The 14,462-nt window shown below is 43.7% G+C and overlaps 1 non-coding gene across 1 annotated transcript; it reads left to right on the forward strand.

Moving 5' to 3' along the window:
- The first annotated feature begins 4,292 nt into the window (after positions 1 to 4,292).
- LOC144498011 (U2 spliceosomal RNA) lies at positions 4,293 to 4,492 on the forward strand. The gene has a single exon (XR_013498601.1). It is a non-coding gene; the product is annotated as a U2 spliceosomal RNA (small nuclear RNA).
- Positions 4,493 to 14,462: the final 9,970 nt, after the last annotated feature.

Consider the following 14,462-nt stretch of genomic DNA (forward strand, 5'->3'; position numbering starts at 1 on the left):
AAGCAGAGGGTCGAGATAAATGGGTCCTTCTCTGGCTGGTGAACTGTAACTAACAGGGTGATGCAGGGGTCAGTCCTCAGGCCTCAATCAGGCAGTGAAGCGGAAATAAAGATTTTACAGATGGATAAAGATAGGCTAAGAGAATGGGACAAAATTTGGCAAATGGAGTTTAATGTGGATAAGTGTGAGGTTATCCGTTTTGGCCGAAAAAATAGAAAGACAAATTATTATCTAACTAGAAAGTAGATTCAAAATGCATCTAGGCAGAGGGATCTGGGTGTCTATGTTCATGAATTGCAGAAAGTTGGCATGCAGGTACAGCACGTAATAAAAAAGGTAAATGGGATGTTAGCATTTATTGTAAAAGGATTGGAGTATAAAAGTAAAGAAGTGTTGTTGCAATTATATAGAGCTTGATGAGACCACATCTGGAGCATTGTGTCTGGTTTTGATCTCCTTATTTGAGGAAAGATGTGGTGGCATTGGAGACAGTTCAGATTGGAGGTTCATCAGGTTGTTTCCTGGGATAAAAGGATTGACATATGAGGAGAAATTAAACAATTTGGACTTATATGTGCTGAAGTTTATTTGGATGAATGGGGGTCCGATCGAGGTATATAATATACTAAAAGGGATCGATAAAGTGAACGTAAACCAAATGTTTCCCCTTATGGGGCAATCTAGAACAAGAGGTCACAGGTATAGGTTGAGAGGTGGTAGGTTTAACACTGAGATGAGGAGGAACTACTTCTCACAGAGGGTGGTGAATTTGTGGAACTCACTGCCTCATAGCATGGTGGAGTCTGAATCCTTAAATGGTTTCAATAAGGAGATAGATACATTTCTGATAACAAAGATTGGTTAAAGGGATATGGGGAACAGGGAGGGAGGTAGATTTGAGACCAGGAACAGATCAGCCATAATCTGATTGAATGGCAGAGCAGGTTCGAAGGGTTAAATTGCCAACTTCTGCTTCTAATCCCTATGTTCCTGTGTTATTTGCAACGCACTGTGGAATTGGTGTTCTGGCTTTGCACTAGAGCTAAGGTTATTGAGTGTAAACCAGTTGCTAATGCCCAAATGGACCCTTAAACAATGCTGAGCCAGTCCCTAACCTTGAAGGAGTCTCACCACTTTTTGATCTGGTGGAAAGTCAGATCCAAGTACAGTTTCACACAGTGTTTACACTATAACTGCAGTGTTGATGTGAAGCCAAATCATACACACCAATGCTACAAGATAGTGTGAATGTGCTTTCAATGCATTGCACAGATAAACAGGATCATATTCAAAAACTGGAAGCCCATCAGTGTGATTTGATCAATTTTATCAAACTTAACATGGATAAAAGTAATAGGGACTGAAATATTTGGGTCATGGAAACCAAATCCTGGTAAACTTGAAGCAGCACTAAAGATGCCTCCTCCCACTAACAAATTCTTAATGTGGCTTTCTGCAGCAGTTTTTAAAAAAGATTTTCAATTACAACTTTGCAATTTGCAGGAGTAAACTTTATGTGCAACTGTCATTCTGAGGAGTATCGCTAGAAGGTCAAACAGGTAATCCCTTAATCAACAGTACCAAACTACATCACTAGGTAAGAATTCCACAGGACAATTAATGCACTTGAAAGGGGACAGAGGGCATGTATCATGCAAGAAAGCCATCTTCATGGTTATGCTTGAAGACCACTAAGCATAATTTATGCATGGAATAATGTTTCACCTCAAGCTGATTGTAGCTATTTTGAAAAAATTGAATTACAGCACTCAAAAAGCTGAGATTATTGCTGGAATTCTCCCCCTCCAAAAAGCTAAGTGCCCAACGGGCAGGAAAATGGGAGAATTGCCTGCCCTTTTTTAGGTGTGCTTAGTTTCATGAATCACTCTCAGGGGAATTCTGGAGAGATCAGAATCATCATGCTGAACAGGCCACTGCGCATGCGCAGATCTGTCAGTGGGGAGATTGGAGCATGCACACTGGCTCCCCCATCGACGGACTCCCGATTGCCGGCTTCCAAACCACCCCTCCGATTGCTGGCCGACCCGGAACCCAATTAACAGTCTACCTGACCACCCCTCCAATCACTGGCCTACCTAACCCCTCCCCGCATGCCCAGCCCCAATCGCCCCTCCCTCTCTCCCCCACCAATCCCTTTGCAGAGTGATAATGGGTCTCCCCCACCATGACCAATTGGCCTCCAATAGGCCCTCCCTGGCCCCACTCCCCGTGGCACTGCCCAGTGCACAGTGGGCAGTGCCAAGGTGCCAGTTGGGCTTTGCCAGGCTGGCACTGCCAGGCTGGCACTGCTCAAGGGGCACCCCTCCCCCCCCACCTCATTGAGGGATCTCAATGGCCTCTGTTCCTGCCAGCGGGGTGAGCATGCCTGTTCCCCGTTGATGGGAAGCAGTTGTAAATCCCACGGGGACATCTCCCAGCGGTGGGGAGACACTAGCGGGCCCAGAGACAACCGTCCCGGGCCTGCTAATCATATGGATATAGCTATTTCCATATTATATTCAGCCCTGCACCAATTTCCAGCACAGGGCTGATTATGTGGAAAAAAAGGGCCTGGGAGACTCATGATTGGCTGGACGCAGGCCGCTAGTCCCACTACAGGCACCCTCTCGATGTCTCCTGGCCCGCTGTCTACTCGAGCAGCTCAGCGGGCTGGGAGAATCCCAGCCTATGTCTTCAAAAATGTGAATTTGATATTCGCTCAGATTTTCTGGTGAAAATAACTCTGAGGTTATAGCACTCATTATTAAATTAGACAACAACTGCCAGGAGCCGCACAGCTGTTATTAATTGCAAGTGCAAAAGTTACGCACCATGGCGCTGACAATTCATTACTCACAGGAAAATCTGGCGCACCGCCTACAAGGCAGCTAAGGAGATATTTCTTACTGACTCTGAGTAGAGAATACCTTCTGCCCAACGCCAGAAAAGTTGACAATGAGAAAGTTATGCCAACTGAACTGAGTTTAGAATTAGAACAAGAACAAACCATCAAGTTATTATAATATTTTAACCAATGAGGAAGGAATAATTAAGTTTCAGCAAGCTATTTGTGAAGATGTGGAGGATAGCAATTAGAAAAAGAAGTTCTGGCATCGGAGAAGAAATGTCAGTTAATGTGTATTTCAATATTAGAGATGAATTCAACATGTAAGTAGACTTACAACCAAGAGAGATTGAATAATTATAACATTCCTCATGACAGAAGAGGTAAAGTGTTCACACAAGCTGCACTAGAACTCAAGATAGTCTCCGGAGATGTCGAGGAATAGTTCACTAACCGTTTTGTGAGCATGTATGTTGAAACAAATATGTTAAAATATGGTATGTGCCAACTCTTTCAAGCCAAACAGCAAAAAAGAGCTTCTTATTAGAATTCAGAAGGGTCCTTCGAGAACACAGGACGTGAACCATAGCCACGACAGAGCACAACACATAAAAACACCGTGACCAGTCATCAACAAAGCCAGCAACTCAAAAGGAATCTCAAATGGAAAAGGCATCCTTCAACACAACAATAACAAATCAATTACTGGAATAACAAGGAGTTGAAGAGTAGTGCAAAGATCACATCGTAACCACTTCATCTCAAAATGACTTTATTTGAACTGTTTTGACTCAAACTGCGAAATGTCCTAGTTGATCCAGATTTTATCATCATTGAAGTGTTTTTGAAGAAAATACCATTTTAGTATTGTTATAAATGCTTCCCATAGACGAGTTCCCTCCAATTTGGAAGTATTTGCATGATGGAAGGATTAATGTAGTTAAATGGCTAAACAACAAGCACATTTCTAAGCTCTAAAGTCTTCTCTAATTTGTCACTGACGAAAGTTAATAACAAACGTTACAGCCTGTGGATTGAACACTGGTCCGAGTTCCCTCTCTCTCTCTCTTTCTGGCCCTTCAGTGATTCTGTTCACTTCTGATTGTGCTTTCAACCTTAGCAAGTAATTGCATCTGTTTCCAGCAGATGGAACTACATCACGGAGGTATACTATAATTTGTTTTGGTGAGTTCCAAGCTGAGAACATTTGGTCAACATGTGTCACTGAAGAAATCATCGCAGACACAATGGTCGGATAAAATGGGTAGATTCAAGTTCATTCAAATTTAATACCACAAAGACAACTGTTTTCTTTCATGAACACAGCTGCCATGCCTTTCCCATTCAGTGGTCATAAAACTTGTGTGATTGCTCGTTCATAGGACAGAGGCTTCCATTGCCATTTTCACAGTGGCACCAGCTGCAGTTTCACTTTTGGCTGGGTAATTTCGCTTCTCGGCCTTTTGGCTAAGATCAAGTGTAGTATCGACATGCTGTGCTTGGTTGAAGTCATTAGGTTACATATTAGCTTCATTTGAAGCAATTTTTTAAAAGCGGCATCTTGGCCTTTTGGCTAAGATGCAAATGAGATCAAGCCTTGGAGGAGGAGCTATGCCTACTCCAATCAGCTTGGATCATGTAGATCAAGCCCAAGACAGGAGGTGAGAGCCCTGTCTTGTCAGCTTGGATCAGGAATGTCTCAACTTATTGAGACTCTGAATTGAACTTGATTTGATTGAATTGGAATAAAAACAAAAAAAAATTCCTTTTTTAATCCTTCTTGTCAAAGATAGCAGCAACTGCTTCCATCCAGCAGTGCAATAATCGCAACTTCCATCTTCACTTGTCTTCACGGTGCTGGTTTCTTTCCTCCCCTCTCACTGATTTAGCCTCTCACACAGCAAATAAAAAAAGGAAAAATTTGCAATGTGCATCAGGTATTCACGCTCATAGAACATTGCAAGTGTGTTACCACCAACCAATTGCTTTCTGAAGTGTTATTACTATTATCATAGGCAAAAGCAGCAGCCATTTTACACTCAGCAAGGTCCCACACACTGCAAATTGGCAAAGGATCTGTTAATCTGTACTTTAGTGACACGAGTGGAAGAATATCTATTGACTAGGATGCTGGGAGAATTCCTTTATTTCTCTTGAAATAAAGCTATGGGATGGTTGAACAGGCAAAAGAAGCATTGATTTACCATCTGATCTGAAAGGTGGCACTTCCAACAATACAACAATCCCTCAGAATTGCAACAAAGTGTCAGCCCAGATCATGTACTCATGTTTCTGGAATGTACTTTGAGATCCAGCCTTCTAAGTCAGGGACAAAAGTGCTGCCACGAAGCCAAGCTGACAGTTGGATTGGGATTTTCCGACCTTGCTTGCCCCAAGACCGGAAAATCCCACCCGAAGTCAACGGACCTTTGCATGGTCCAGTCCCGATCTGGGGCGGGCGGGATGGGAAAATTCCGCCCTTGGCCTCAGTCTTGCTCCCACCCAATCCTTTGTATACAAGGCTGAATGCTCAATTGATGGTCCAGTCAGAGCTGGTATCTGGAGTACTGTGGTGAACCATAGATGGTTACCACTATGGGCACTTGTACATATGTTACTCTTGTTACTGTTGGGGTTAGGGTTGGGGTGTTCCACCTGTTATCATTGTTTATGTGGTACACTCCGTTCGGCTCCGCCTTCTTACAGGAGTATAAAGGTCACTGCTACTTCCTAGTAGCCCTTAGTCTGGGATAGTATTGTTAAGTAGTGTGCTCCAATCTTGTTGTGAATAAAAGCCTTTATTCCCGGGTACGTCCTAGCCTCCCGTGTGAATCAATCGCGCATCAATTTTATTCACAACAAAATACCGAAAATTTTGTTCAAGGAAAAAAAAATGGAGCAGATGCTGAAGCCCGATCGGCTAACCATGGATCCGCGTGCCGCTGGGGCGTCAAATACTTTCGACCATTGGTTGAAGTGCTTCGAGGATTACATTGAGGCCTCGACAGCAGTCCAGTCTGACGCCGATAGATTGTGGGTCCTCCACGCCAGGGTGAGCGACACTGTGTATGCAACAATTCGCGATTCCCAAAATTACAAAGAGGCCATCGAATTACTCAAGAAGCTGTACAATAATCAGCCGAACGAAATTCATGCTCGTCACCTATTAGCCACTCGACGGCGGCAGCCCGGCGAAACTACGGTACAGTACCTGAGCGAACTTCAACAGCTAGCCAGAGCCTGCAACTGCAAGGAGGTGTCGGCTACTCAATACACCAATGATCTTATTCGGGACGCGTTCGTGGCGGGAATCGGCTCATCCTATATTCGCCTGCGGCTGCTAGAGCAGGGTAACTTGGACCTGGCTAAGACGGTAGAATTGGCCGATGCAATGGAAACGGCCTCCAGAAGTCTCGAAACCTACCCCACTGACCACGTGGGAACGTCGTGGCAAGCACACCCACCACCTCAACTGTACTCGGCGGCTCCTCGGAACTGCGCGATAATGCTCTCAACTTCAGACCTGATGGCTGCGGCAGCTCCTGGAGGCCCACGGTGCTATTTCTGTGGATTGGCAAAGCATCCTCGCCAGAGATGTCCGGCCAGGACGGTGTTTTGCTCCGCTTGTGGAAAGAAAGGGCAGTATGCAAAAGTGTGCCGAGCAAAGACCCCTTCCAAGCCCAGCAGTGCTGCGTGTGACTCCCCAGGATCCATCTCCTCGTCTCCAGCCTCGTCGATGTCCTCAGCCACGTGCGATCCACGGGTGCCGCCATTTCCTACGACAACGACGCAAGCCACGTGCGACCTGCGGGTGCCGCCGTTTTCAACATCATCGACCACGTGCAATTTGTGGGCGCAGCCATCTTGGTCGACACCGACCGCAGAAGACCAGCAGGGGTCCTCGTCGTCGGCTAACTCAGCTGCCTGCAGTTACACTCGGGATCCAACAGTGGCGTCAATCATCCTGGACCAGGCCAAGCCTCACAGACTCGACAAGTCCATGATGGACATAGAGCTTGCCTGAGTCCAGGAGATTGTCGCCACCTCGAGGTCCACAGGCATGTGAGGAACTGGAGGAGTCTCTGGACACCACCTCGGAGAGAGGGTCGTCACCACGGTCACCAGAACCAGCACTGGAGCCAGTGCTGCGGAGGTCGCAGAGACGGTGCGGACCTCCGATACGGCTGAACTTGTGAACATATGGACAGTTCGTATTGTCTCCTTACCCCACCGGCCTTTGTTTTTTAAAGGAGGGGTGAATGTGGTGAACTATAGATGGTTACCACTATGGGTACTTGTACATATGTTACTCTTGTTACTGTTGGGGTTAGGGTTGGGGTGTTCCACCTTTTATCATTGTTTATGTGGTACACTCCGTTCGGCTCCGCCTTCTTACAGGAGTACAAAGGTCACTGCTACTTCCTAGTAGCCCTTAGTCTGGGATAGTATTGTTAAGTAGTGTGCTCCAATCTTGTTGTGAATAAAAGCCTTTATTCCCGGGTACGTCCTAGCCTCCCGTGTGAATCAATCGCGCATCAAGTACACTACATGCTACTCTATCAACAATTCATGAGCAAATAAAGGACTAAAACATAACTTAAACATTGAATACAGTTTCAAAGAAAAACACTTCAACAAAGAATAGTTGACATATAAGCAGAACAATGAGTTGATAGGATACAGAGTTAGTTGCAATGTATATTTTCCTTATCAATCATAAACCCAACCAATGAAGTCCTGCTCATAAAATGAGAATCTACATGTGCCAGATCGATTTCCTGCATTGGCCTTGAGATTTTGTGTGAGTAGTTTTATAGCACCATTTGAAATATGTACTGCTTGTAGTGTCCTCATACGTAACAAGCGCATATCCATCAGTAAGTGTAAATATCAAATACTTGTGGGTGGCATAGTGGCACAGTGGTTAGCACTGCTGCCACACAGCACCTGGGATCCAGGTTCAATTCTGGCCTCGGATGACTATCTGTATGGAGTTTGCACATCCTCCCTGTGTCTGCGTGGGTTTCCTCCGGGTGCTCTCGTTTCCTCCCATGTTCCAAAGATGTGCGGGTTAGGTGGACTGGCCATGCTAAATTGCCCCTTAGTGTCAAGGGATTAGCAAGGTAAATACATGGGTGGGACGTGGGTGGGATTGTTGTCAGTGCAGGCTTGTTGGGCCAAATGGCCTCCTTCTGCGCTGAAGGGATTCTATGATTTCTATATATCCCTCATATATTCATTGTTTCAGAGACTGTACTTATCCTTCATATACATACATTACTTTAAATAGTCCTCATTTCTACTCATCACTTTATTTAACAGTTGCATTTTATTTTATCATGACAGATGTAGCAATTTCAGATAATTTCCCCGTATCCTGGGGGCATCTTTTATGACACTGGGAGCAGCACATCTGCATTGTTGGATCAGCAGGCAGTCCAAGCTGTTGATTCTCTGTTGCGCTAACCTGACACTGACAGCAGGGCACTAATGTTAGGGATCAGGGCAGCTGGAACCCCAGTGCCATTGTATTACCAGCCATGATGTGTAATATCAATAAATTCAAAGTGCGTACACAAATAGCAGATGAAATTATGTGTTTTGCAGTGGTATCAATTCCACAGAAATTGCGATAGGGGATCACCAATCAACTTCAATCAATTTTCTTGAGTGGCAAATACTACAAATTGCAATTTTTTTACTGCTGAAACATTCCTCAAGTGTTCAGGATTTCAGGATGAGCAATGAGAGATGATAAAAAAGTTATATTTCCGAGGCACATCATTGTCATCCACATGATTTCAACCCTTGCTTGAGATTTGATGATGTTAAATTATTGGCTTTGGCATATTCTTAAAGCATATATTTGTTTGCCAAAGTTATGTTTATAATTGTATGACAGTATGGTGGGAAGTCAAGCCCTTCAGTAATAGATGCCGTCATGTGCATTACACATGAACTGCCACCATGGGGTGCACAGGAAATGCTTAAGCATTTTAGCGGTAATTATTGATACTGAACTCTTTGAAAAAGCATGCCACATTAAAACTGGGTGTAAATCATTTTTTGAAGTGTACACAAAGGAAACGGCAATCATTTAAAATGTGCAGTGAGCGTGGCTGAATGTTAAATTTGAGCCTTGAATAATGGATATAACAAAAGCCAAAAGAGAGAAACGCGCATGGATTTTTCAGAAATAATCAAATGATTACTTTAGTCATGTTAATGCGAACACTACAACCATTACACCAGTTCACAAAATAGGCAAAATGACTGATTCGAATATACGTGATGTAGGCAAACAGGTGCAAACAGATAATCCTGTTCCATGTCGTGCAATATTACCTCTTGATTACAAGTACTGTGACTTTGTGCAGGACTGTAAATGGGTGATAGCAAATCAACAGAGATTTTTCTTTCTTTTTTATTGACTAAATTAAGTTTAAGTGGAAAGTGACCTCAACACCAGGTGATCAAACAATCAGCTAAATAGTTCAGAATGCTTTTTTTACAAGTTGTCTTTCAGCATAACCTATTAGTCATTGAATAACGTATCATGCAAATACTATTCACCATATTGTAGGGAGGATCAACTGGAATGTTAAAGATGGAAGTTATTCATCTTTGGTTTTTGGCTGTCTCCTTGATGTGACACAGAGTTTATGAATTTACTTTTGTAAGTTTAATGATGTCTTAATTATAACAACATGTCCCATATGATGGCATAATTAACATTTCAAACCACAGTAGAACTGTTATGTGGAAAAGGGTCCAACACTTTCCAACCCATTTGAGCTGGAATGCTAATTTTGTTATAATTAACATGAAAGCAAGTTAACGTCCTAATCAATTTAACAACATTAATAAGCAAAAGTAAATTGCAGCTGATGATTTGTAAATCCGATATGTGACCTCCATTTACCACTATCAAAAGTACCTTCTGCTTTTAGTTTTTAATTTAACCCTTGGTTTTTAAAATTTGCCAGAGGACATTAATTGAGTGTTACAAATCAAAAGCGATATCCAATCCAGTATTCTGTAAACATATAAATCATACCTGCAATCTCAGAATATGTGGGAAACAACCCGATGGAACAACAGATTTCTGTCAGAATGTTCTCAGCAGAGAGTTTCATTATTATATTGCAGTAAAAGTGAGAGGAAAATATCGAATGATCATTGAGGGCAATTTAAGTTACCACAGCTCCAGTGATGCCAAAGCTAGTGGTGCGATAAAAATATTTTGGTCAGGTTTGAAAATGAGTTCTTCGTACTAACTCATTGCTAATTGAGAGTTTAAAATGTTAATTGGAAGATTACGTCATTGGATCTTTGCAAACACAATTCTGAAGTATAAAGTAACGGGCTAAATTGGATAGCCTCCAAAAACAGGTGCGGCGATCGCAAATGTGTAATTAACCCGCACCGTTAGTTACAATACAGGCAGCATGCCAACTTGGTGCTGCCTGTTCATTTCCACATTCTTAGTTGGATCAACTGTTCATTAGCTGGATGCATCAACAGGGGGGCAATGTTGGGAGCAGCTAGCATCACTTAAAGGTAGCTTGCACTTCTTAAAGGGGAGCTGCACTGTGGCTAGATGTGGTGCTGGGAGCTGTAGTCAAAGAAAATCTGACCAGGGAAAGAGTAAGAAGTCTCACAACAATAGATTAAAGTCCAACAGGTTTATTTGGAATCCTCACCTGATGAAGGAGCGGCGCTCCGAAAGCTCCTGATTCCAAATAAACCTGTTGGACTTTAACCTGGTGTAGTGAGACTTCTTACTATGCCCACCCCAGTCCAACGCCGGCATCTCCACATCAGGGAAAGAGTGAGGTATGGAACAACAGGGGAACAAGCAGGTGCCAAGGTTTTTGACTGGTGGAAGAGGTAGAAAGTAGAAGAGGTGTCTGTAAGGGGTTGGCACCACAACTTTACCCTTGTGTCTTTTTCCTTGCAGGCACTCAAGAGGTGCAACCTGGCCAGGTCGTGGATTAACACTAAGAAAGGAGCAATGATGAAGATACAGCACCATCACTTGATTTCACACTCACAGCCGCCAGCTCAGACACTGGCACTGCGATGACATGGAGACAGAATCTGCACCTGATGAGACACTGGGCACCAGTGACCTGCAGCCACGGCAGGTGACCAGAATAGAGCAGGGCTTATCTCACTGGAGGATGGGATTGCTCATGAATTCTGAAGACTCAGATGAAAATTTCGATGGAGCAGCTAACAGAATGCTTAGTGCATCAGGAAATCTATCAAAAGTCCTGCAGTCAACGTCAAGCAACATGGATGGGTCCAGCTTCATGGTGAGCCCGGCTTCAGTGTGCTCAGGCACGTTTCACAAAGGCACCCCTATTTCACAATGTACTGGGAGACCCCTCCCTCCCCCAACGTATCTTGGAACTCCCCCACTCATCAGCAGCATGGTCCCCCACCCAGAGTGCAGAATTGCACGACCAAGGTTCCTAATTGGCACTGCCAGGGTGCCTGGTGGCCACTGCCAGGATGCTAGATGCCCACTGCTGAGTGCCAGGATGCCAGGTGGACACTGCCCAATAGGCGCCACCCAGTCATGTCCCCGAGGGTTTCAGTGGCCTCCAAGCCCCCTGGCGAAGCCGTCGCTCCAGGTCGCTGCGAGTGGAGACCAGTAGTGATTGTCACCGTTCTCGCCGAAGGCCAGAGAATCCCATGTGCTGGGAGTCGAACGGGCTAGGCATACTTAAATGCTGTTTTAAATATGTTAATCACACCCTTTCTGGGCGCAATTCGGTTTGGGCCATTTGAAAGGGGCTGGGAGGATCACAAACTTTTTTAGGCCCGTACGCTACTCTCCTGGATTGGCAGGACCTGCGCTAGGTGCAAAGAGGTCAGAGAATCACCCAGTAGTTAATTCTCACTGAATTGTGAACTCAGTGACCCTGGTTACCTAATAATGGGTGGCAAACTGTAAGATGTTGCAAATATCCTCAGTTATAGATATTGCCCACATGATTCCTAGCTTAGGTGTGAGGATTGTTCCCTGAACACCAGAGCAAATATGGCCTCCAGCTGAAAGCCCTTTCCCCACTCCTACTCTCCCTGTCCCAGCTTTCATTCTGTGCTGTCTGATCTCTGTTCATTCTCCAAGTCATACTGTATTCCAAGGGTAATGCCAAGGTGAATGCTTACTCATGCACCCGTGTTTGGGAGAAACTGGTTTGTGCAAAAGCAATAAATCCATCAGCACTGACCATACCACTCCTTGTAAACCTTTGAACCTTTAAATATTTTCTGCTGCTGAAAGCATGCTGATGTTAGCTGGAATGTTAAGTTCCAAAATGGCACTATTGGTATCACATTGGTTTTGTACACTGATGAATATCATTATAATCCAGCTCTGCATATTTCCAGCAGATATTCTCTGTGTAATGCTTGCACCAACATAGTGTCCAGTGCGAATTGTCCAACAATTTGCGTACACTGCGGGTACCATTTTGAAGCTCTCAGAGCACATATAGCACCCTAAAAATGGGTACAAATTACCCCAATATCATGCCAAATGCATGTTTACGTTTCCACTATTTTCACAAATCCTAATTCATTGATTTCCCAAGAATGTTTGGCTTGAGAATGATAGTTTCCTGTTAATAGAATGCCTTGAAAACGATTCCGCAGCCCTGCAAGTCAAATGTTGGACTCCTCTCCAGAGAACAGATACAAATTCTAGTCCAGTCACGACGCTTGTTTAACTTACCTTCTCTCCAGAGGGAAACTCCACTATTTCTCAGTTGAGTCGTTAGATGAAATACACCATGGAAACATGTCAGTGTAAGACAAATTGTGAAAAAAAAACTTGCTCCCAAAAGAAGCACACCACGGATGACAACTGTAGTCAACAGGAAACAAGTTCATTCTGCTCCAACACAAAAGGCCAATTGGTGCATGGCACAGATATTTGGATAAAATGAAAGGAGAAAGTAGGGACAAAAAGTACCCAGTAGTGGCCATTTTGTAAGAATGCTCAATTTCCAAGAATATTTTGTAAAGGTCCCATTTTCCCTTTTAATCTCTGTGTTAATTTAGCTGTTTATAACAACACATTGCTGCAGAACAGTATTGAAAACACTATGATGGAGGTTAATGTAAATATCAGATGTTACTTCCGTCAAACCAACGTCAGAAAGTGATATTTGTAGGCTTCAAAACACAATCCACGAGTTCATATCTTAAATTAGCGTTCTTTCCAAACATACGTCATTTAGTTTGCATTCAATGAATCAATATGCCTCAGGTTCACTTTTTAAAAAATTAAGAAGTTTATGATTTCCCTCACTGAGCACTCTATGTATTCATAGAATAGAAGAATCTATACAGTGCAGAAGAAGGCCATTCAGCCCATTGAGTCTGTACCGACCACATCCCACCCAGGCCTTATTCCCCTAACCCCACCCATTTACCTTCATAATCCCCCTGACAATAAGGGACAATTTAGCATAACCAATCAACCTAACTCGTACATCTTTGGACTGTGGGAGGAAACCCACGCAGACAGGGAAGAATGTGCAAACTTCACACAGACAATGACCTGAGGCCAGAATTGAACCTGAGTCCCTGGCACTGTGAGGCAGCAGTGCAAACCACTGTGCCACCATGTCATATTGCATGAATAAGATCCGTAAATATTTTAATACTGGGGTGGCATGGTGGCACAGTGGTTAACACTGTTGCCTCACAGCGCCAGGGACCTGGGTTCAATTCCCAGCTTGGGTCGCTGTCTGTGTGGAATTTGTACGTTTGCCCTGTGTCTGCGTGGGTTTCCTTCGGGTGCTCCGGTTTCCTCCCACAGTCCAAAGATGTGCAGGTTAGGTGGATTGGCCATGCTAAATTGCCCCTTGGTGTCAGGGGGACTAGCTAGGGTAAATGCATGAGGTTATGGGGATAGGGCCTGGGTGGGATTGTGTGGTCAGTGCAGACTCAATGGGCCAAATGGCCTCCTTCTGCACTGTAGGGATTCTATGAAGTTTAAAAATCTTCTTTGTTAAATAAAGCATTTTATTATTTCGAACCATGCATAGTTTAACATGTGTTGTATCTGTGAGGTGATTTTAAAAGAACAGTAAGAAGCACGTACAATTTGTAAGATTTGTTTTTACAGGGAAATTAGATGTTTCTGTTACTGACATCCTGTTAGTACACTAATTGAAACACAGCTTCCAAAGGTTCACACAAGGCACAAAGCTCTTACTTCGTGCGCGCAATTATGTTCTCTCAATTTGTTGTGTACTTATAGAGATATTGTGCTATTCACCTACATCAGACCTGCTGCGTTTTTAAGTACTGTGGGTAATTTACTAAGTCACTTGAACAGCGGGATGGGGCCCATAGAAGGTAAAAATTCAATCATACAAGCGGATTAGAAAATTGAGGACATGTTCAGTGTCAATGGCATGTATTTCCATAAACCACTCCAGCATTTTATGTTAAAATGCCAGTTTTGCTAAACTCTTATTATTTGCAAGTTTCTAGATAAAACAATCTGCCTTAATGCTTCATACTAATGGCCTCTTGAATATCAAAGGCCACTAAAAAAACAGGTTTCTATGTTTAATTCAATTTAGCCAGTGCG

This window comes from Mustelus asterias, chromosome 8 (assembly GCF_964213995.1).
Source record: "Mustelus asterias chromosome 8, sMusAst1.hap1.1, whole genome shotgun sequence".
Classification (NCBI taxonomy): domain Eukaryota; kingdom Metazoa; phylum Chordata; class Chondrichthyes; order Carcharhiniformes; family Triakidae; genus Mustelus; species Mustelus asterias.